The sequence below is a fragment of the Notothenia coriiceps genome, unplaced genomic scaffold (genome assembly GCF_000735185.1).
Source record: "Notothenia coriiceps isolate Sejong01 unplaced genomic scaffold, NC01 NC01_scaffold00013590, whole genome shotgun sequence".
NCBI lineage: Eukaryota > Metazoa > Chordata > Actinopteri > Perciformes > Nototheniidae > Notothenia > Notothenia coriiceps.
In genome coordinates, this window is record NW_011346291.1 from 150,485 (window position 1) to 158,225 (window position 7,741).

The window sequence follows — 7,741 nt, forward strand, 5'->3', positions numbered from 1 at the left end:
CTACTTGAACGTGGGTCTAACAAAATCGAAACCCATATATCTAATCTACGGTCTATAGACCGAACTCGATCGTAGTGGCTCGCGTGTGACTCAATGTATGCCTACAATGTGAAGGAAGACGGGAAAAAGATGAGAGGGGCCCTTTGTTCGTTCGCCCGTAGCGAAACGCCAGAGATGTATAATCGTACTCCTATTATCAAAAGAACTTGCGACAACAGCACCTGCGATACTCTTTTTACATATACAGTAATTTGGCTTTACTGACTACGAATATTCTCTCGATCGGTCTTATCGTGTCGCGGTATTTCATTGTCCTTACGTTGACTAATAAATTACAAATTACAACATAGTCAAACAAAACATATAGAATGCTATTTATACTAATAATTCTATAACCTAATCAAGGCTCGCAATCTATACACGTTATGTAGTGTAAAAGTAAAGGTTATTTGAAAACGTGTCATTGTCGGTACTCCTCGCCATCAGAGGCAGGAGAGGCTATAATTGATGGCTGACCTGACGTGAGGAGAAACGAAGCCGAGGGTGACAGTCATAACACTTCACTCCTAGGCGCTGGACGAGATCAACGTCTTCAGACGTAGAGTTACAGCTTCAGTTACACACTTCGTGTAACGCGCTCGTCGTCTTGCTTGTACCGCTAAGGCGCCTTCGTGCTCCCTCAATCTGAGTGCTGTCTTATCCTAGTGCTCAATCTAACAATTGGCGCGAGTTGGTGAGCTCACCATAGGAAGTTTAAGTTTGGTGGGTGGTAGTCATTTCAAGTTGTGGTCAATATTGGACCTTCAGAATATAAAAACCACGGAGTGATGTTCGCAAGTTGTTCACTCATATATTTTTTACAAATACTCATTCCTAACGTTTTTTGTGAAAGTCTTAATGTACATAAAACACAAAAGAAACTGTTATGAACATTAATGTTCTACTTGATCAAAAAAGCACTTCTCAGTAAAGATATATTATTAGGTTACGAACAATACTTAAGAAGCACTCACGTAATAAATCATCACTCCGACAAAATACATCTGAGTGTCACAGAAAACACACCAAAGACACTCCCTAGTACCTGTCCAGGAACGTCCAACTGAGGGACGCAGGAGTCGGTCCCAAGGACTTCAAGTCGACAGTGATGGACCTCTCTCCCCTCAGGTCCAATGTTCTTGTCTTTGGGAGGTTCGGCTACTTTACTACGACAAATGATGTATACCTTTAGTTTGACTAGTGGCTATGCGCCTAACGAAGTTCCCATGTTGGAGTAGGACTATAGGTACAACCCCCAATCAGAAAGGACATCACACAATATACATGCCAAAACGACCACCATTTACCACGGACGTTTCCGAACACACTCAGGCTCTGAGCTGAAGAAACCCTCAGGATTGAGTGAAGGTGTGCGTGCAATATACCGGCGGGCCAGATCTAATAGTAATTAGGAATTATCCTGCGGGCCGAAATGAAATCCACCAAGGGCCTGATTTGGTCCCTGGGCCTTGAGTTTGACATATGTGACCTAGAGTTAAAAGAGTAGGCATTAAAATAACTCTGATGTAGTATTTACAATAGCACAAGCTAGCGAGTTAGCTATATAATACTAATAGGCAATATGTCCTTTGTCTCAATTTTTGGACTTCTGCGGTTGCAATTGCTATTTTGAGTGTGTTTACACTGGGAATTATAACAAAATGCAGTGCACGATTAATGGTCTTAACATTCCACTTCACTTACGTTGTAACCATAACTTAAACATGTTTACTAAAGCAAGTCAAGACATTTGTTATTTACGCATGGAGCTGCCAGGCGCCATGTTGACATATACCTCTGACCTACATTTTCTGATGTGTACTTTATCCTACTACTGCTGTGAGGGCCCCCCCCCCCGCAGATAGCACTGTGAAGTTATCATGTTAAGGACATTCTGTATGTTGAGATGCACAGACTACATTCCAATTTTTAAATGTCTTGCCCACTGATACAATTTCAACTTAATCTTACTAAATCAAATCTCATTAACAGTAACAGGTTTATGGATTAATAAGATCATATTAATGTGAATAGCAGCATGTCACACATTTCTTGACTTTTCCGGAAGAAATTATATGCAACATATCTATATAAAACACCGAATGTGATTTACATCAACACTTCCCGACATAAGGTGTAACTGTCTGTGCTGTTCTGTGGGATTTAAAATGTGTTTAAAAATGTGCAACCAAATTGGATGTAAATACATGTATAACCGATGTTTTATTTGAGTTTTGCCTCTGTGTTTCTTGTCCTGTCTGTAACTTTGTGTGGTGGTGTTCCCACTGAACAGGTCTCTCTTGAGAATGAGACCTTGTGTCTCAATGAGATTCACCTGTATAAATAAAGGCTAAATAAAAAAATATAACCGTCCATAAACTTAGCTGACTCTCACTCTCTAAAGGTAACAACATCTAAATATGTTTTTGATTACAGTTGCAATTTTAATACATACACTGAACAAAAATATAAACGCAACACTTTTGTTTTTGCTCCTATTTTTCATGAGATGAACTGAAAGATCTAAAACATTTTCTATATACACAAAATAACCATTTCTCTCAAATATTGTTCACAAATCTGAACAAATCTGTGATAGTGAGCACTTCTCCTTTGCCGAGATAATCCATCCCACCTCACAGGTGTGGCATATCAAGATGCTGATTAGACAGCATGATTATTGCACAGGTGTGCCTTAGGCTGGCCTTGATATGCCACACCTGTGAGGTGGGATGGATTATCTCGGCAAAGGAGAANTGTGTGTGTGTGTGTGTGTGTGTGTGTGTGTGTGTGTGTGTGTGTGTGTGTGTGTGTGTGTGTGTGTGTGTGTGTGATAGCAGGGAGCCCGTTTGCCGTCTGGCAGTCAAACATGCTTCATGCATGATCAGCCGATCTGTTTCTCTTCTCCTGGGGTTTCTTGGCTTTATTAATATGTGTGTGAGTGTGTGTGTGTGTGTGTGTGTGTGTGTGTGTGTGTGCGTGCGTGCGTGCGTGCGTGCGTGCGTGCGTGCGTGCGTGCGTGCGTGCGTGTATGCATGCTCATGTTTGTTTCTTACAAGATCGTTCTTACTGATGGATCAATGCATCACGGATTATGTATCGCCCCAATTGCATTATCAGGGTCAGTGTCAGCGGACAACACACCCACAGCCTCCAATGTGCTCTCACTCCTCTGATGCTCTCCCGTCAGCAGGAGGTTGGTCCGACAAAGCTGCAGCTTGGTTACATTTTATGCCATAATTATTTTTACCCAGCAGGTAAAGGATTTAAAGCTGCACTAGGCAAGATTCTGAACTAAAAATACATTTGTCTAATCAGCCTAAATCAGCAGAGAGAACACTGAGCCATCTCCACCAGCTGAGACCTGATAGGTTCACATCATTTAGCCAAATTACATTCTGGTGCCGGGTATGTTTACCCACAGAAAGGGAGAACGAATCAGCCCTAACCAGCATATGAAAACAGCATTGAGTGAGTGGTACAATCATTTCTGTATTCAGCAGCATGAGATGCACAACTCAGCAGGCATGGCATACATGAGCAATATTTGTGAAGTTTGGCATCATGAGTCATGTCCTTTCTGACAGCTATCTCTTGGTGCCAAGGTGCACCATGTCCTAGTGCAGGTTTAAGTCACTTACATTAGTTATAAAGCCAGTGTGACAGCATAATGATGGTGTTAAGGCCATGATACATGGACAGAATCTGTAAAAAGCACAGCATCAAAAGTCATTTATAGACGTATTGACCTATTGAACTAGGACTGTTATGACATTAAAAAAGTTACTTTATCCTGTTTCCTGTTTGATGCCTATGGTGAAATATAGCATTCTGTTCATCTAAAATCTCCCCACGTTTCATGACCTTTAAGCAGGACAATGGAGTGCTTTATCTGGTCAATACATCTGTGTTGGCAAGCTAATAACAGAGTCAAGTTAGGGGTCACCCACAGATCAAACATAGTTGAGACAACACAGCTGAGTGAAACATGCATATTGTGAAAGATTCAAGCCGCTGTTGCTTGCATTACATACCTTGTCAAACAGAGACTTCCATTGCTTAGACATAGAAAGAAAGAGAAAAGTGAAGAAGTAAAGAGATAGGACAAACATCTCAGACACAGGTGCCCAAGTGAAGAGGAGCACCTGTGTTGAAATAATGTTTATAATGTTATTAATGCAATAATTTGCCAAAAGTTCTTCCCTCTATTTCCCTCAATTGCAATGTTAAAATCACAGACTGCTATCATCCGATCAGTGTGTTCAATGAGTTACAACAAAAGATAATAAGATACCAAAGTGTTGATAATGTCTAAGGGGTTTCTTATACAGTAAGCTATTTGAATGTTTGAAACAACTATAGAGCAAAAGTAATGTGTGTGAGAGCAAAGTATATCATATTTATAGAAAGTAAGCTACTCAAATTTTTCTGTAAAATTAATTTCCTTAAAACCCATATGTTGGATAAAAAAACATCTAAAATGTGTTTTAGGCATATCTTTTGATTTAGCTTGGAATGGATTGTATAGCTGGAAAGTGGAGGTCCTGCTGCGTAATTGAAATAGTGAAAATGTGAATCTGTATCAGTGGTCATGTGTGCACTTAGGGTGACTGTGTGTTAGACTTACGTCCTCTTGAGCCACGGGGAGGACGTCAGTGCTTTCCAAAACCTCGATCTCCTCGCCCTCCGCGTTGGACGCCACCGCTGGAGAGGAGTTCACAGGTGCCTCCCGGGTTCCGCCCGTCATCCTCGGGCTGCTCTTCTCCATACACCCGGGGTGAGCAGCGAATCAATAATCCTCAGAAATGACTCCACATAGTTTATAATCCGACCTCGTTCCCTATGTGTGTTAACAGCGGCAGAAAGCAGAGCATCATGCTCGTTTACGCATCCCTTGGAGTCGGATCTATTTTGGATTTTGGACAGTCAGTTTATTCCAGGTGAAAAGATAAAACGCTCGAAGAGGTGTGCGGTCTCCAGTTTTTTTCCACCTCAAAGATAGCGCTTTAAAAAGTTTATGTGGAATAGTTAGGTAATAGTTCTGGGCTGTGAAGTCTCCTTGCAGTGTCACACCACTGTCCTCCACATCGTTAGTCAGCAGAGACAGAGGTTTGCAGAGCTGGAGATGAGCCTGGATTGGATTTGCTCGCAACGGACAGAGGCAGCGGTCCAAGTTTGTTCAAGCGCATTTGCAGAGCGAGTCTTCTCACTTGGAGAGATGCGACGCTGCAGTGACAGAGCAAGGATCCATCTGAAATAAATAATGACATCATCAAACACTGACAACAACATAAAACGTAGGACAGAGTCAGAGATGACAGACATGGCTGCAAAAGTATCGTATGCCGGTAAGACTTAAACAGCATGGGCACCTCCGCATGTCTCAAGACTCAAGGGAGAGAAGTCCAAGCAAGTGCCCAATTTTGTGGTGCGTCATGATACCTGGCACGCTGCTCTCTGACGCTCGGCGGTAAAGCGCGGGGAAAGCCGTCTGATGAATCTTCAAAGAGGGCGGAGGGAAACACTCCGGCCGTCTGGGGTGGGATGGTTGGCTCCGCTCCGGGAGACGCGGGGACACTGATCCAGCCGCATGCGTCCCTCAGTCCAGGCAAAACAGAGATGCGAAGAGAGGGAGGGGGAGGAGAGAGGGGAGGGAGCGAGAGATTCGGCGGTGAGGAGGGATCACCAGACACTCCCTCCCAGGGGTTTCGAGGAACTCCGGGCTCCCTGTCTGAACAGCTGGCTGTCACTGGCTCAGATGCTGTGGGTCATGTGTGCATGATGCTGAAATGTTGTATAATTATGGTAACATACCACACCTGTCTAAAATGTTACATTGTTACCACATCGCAGCTTTTAAATAAGGATTTTCTTTGGGTAAATAAATCATTTGTCAGTGCTTTACAGATCAGTAAACGCAATTAAAATTCAAAAGAGGAGTTTTTTTATGTTGGTAAATCATGAATAAAGTGAGATGGGTGTTGGACCTTCTAATGAGATATAATGTTTGTAGTCATAAATGTTAATATGCTAAGTCAACATGTTTTAACAGTCACTAATAAACCCTTGGATTGTAAAAGTTAACGATTTTTTTTGTTGATTTATAGATTTTTTTAAATGGGGGAGGTCTTTGTAACAGATACAAAAACCTCAAAAGGAAAGAAAAAGTGTGAAAGAAGAAAGGGATTAATTCGAATTTAAATGTTTTATGAAGGGTGCATAATAAGACATCTATGAAAGAGGTAATTCACCACTTTTTTCCCTTTTCATTTCCTCCATGGGGTCCAATTTAAATGTATTCTCCTTTCATGTTATAAATACTAGTTCATCTTGTGCCACACAAGCAGCTTTAACAGTGAAATTGCTTAAAGGCTCAGAAAGGAGGGAGTGTCGGAGGTTGTAAATTCCATGTTGTTTGAGGGAATACAAACTGTCCCCTCCAGTCTGCTGCTACAATCCCCCAAATGATTGGGCCCCATTTCAGACACACACCTACCTATTACCTCCAGAGACATCAAACAAAACTAATAGTTGGGTGGAGGCCATGTATAAGGGGAAAATGTGTGATGGTGGTGTTGTATAGTGTAGGTTGATCAGTATCCTTAAACTCCCCCAGGTACCTTATTATTGCCATGGAAACAATATGGCCAGTTGATATATCTAACCCTGGGGGTCTTTTACTGACTCCTAAACAGTGTTGGGTCTAAGTTAAAGAGTCTGGAACTAAAACAAGATGTTCAGAGAACAGCAAAAATAATTTTGAGGTTATGTATTTTCATTTGGTCTTTAGGAAAAAACATGTTTTATGGACATTTTGGAAGTACGTCTCTTACTGATAATCATTCAAACACAAAACAATGTGGAGACTGCATTGTTGATCTGTTGCACATTAATTCATAGAATATAAGGACCTAAAGGCATAAAGCTGTTAAGAGATGCAATGTATATCCTATTTGCATAAATGTATGAGTTGAACAACATGGTTATTTCTTTCTACAATATTTAAAGTATGAATATTAATGCTGCAAAATTAAATCAAAATGGATCATTTAGGTCCCACAATTACACAAGTAGATAAATCAATACAAATTTTAAAAATATGTTGCAATCTCCCTAAAACTTACATTACATGAGTGAAAAGGATATTGTGTTGTTAGACACCTTTAAGAATTTCCATTAAATTCAGCTTATTGGACAAAAAGAGCTTCGATGTGGCTGCTTTGGTAATGCATGCTAACATCAGCTAAGAGCTGTGACATGAGAGGCAGATGAGGGAAGAGAGTGTGAACAAAAAGGAGCGAAAGAGACAAGATATACAGCAAGGAAAACAGCTGCTATGTGGGAGAACTTATCTCATGTATAAATGAACAGATGGGGAGTAGCTTTCTGTTCACAGGAGTCTTTAGAGAGCTTTATGCAGGTACTAACTCTTCCAAAAGCTAGTAGCAATCTCTTCTGTCTAACAACAGCCCCTTACTGATTATTGGCAACATTTGCAATGTTCATTGTGATTTGAAATGTGATGATATGCCGCAAAACGTTAATTATCTGAATTTGTTCATTCATTTTTTTGTTTAACCTTTATTTATACAGGTGAATCTCATTGAGACACAAGGTCTCATTCTCAAGAGAGACCTGTTCAGTGGTAACACCACCACACACAGTTACAGACGGACAGGACACTAAACACAGAGGCAACAAT

General features: G+C 41.1%; 1 long non-coding RNA gene across 2 annotated transcripts; it reads right to left on the reverse strand.

Moving 5' to 3' along the window:
- Positions 1–4,068: 4,068 nt before the first annotated feature.
- On the reverse strand, positions 4,069–5,701 carry LOC104947981 (uncharacterized). Of its 2 annotated transcripts, none has more exons than XR_798613.1 (3): positions 5,482–5,701; positions 4,667–5,290; positions 4,069–4,097 (listed from the first exon to the last, which is right to left on the reverse strand). It is a non-coding gene; the product is annotated as an uncharacterized lncRNA (long non-coding RNA). The 2 variants fall into 2 exon arrangements; XR_798614.1 differs by having other exon boundaries at positions 5,412–5,701.
- Positions 5,702–7,741: the final 2,040 nt, after the last annotated feature.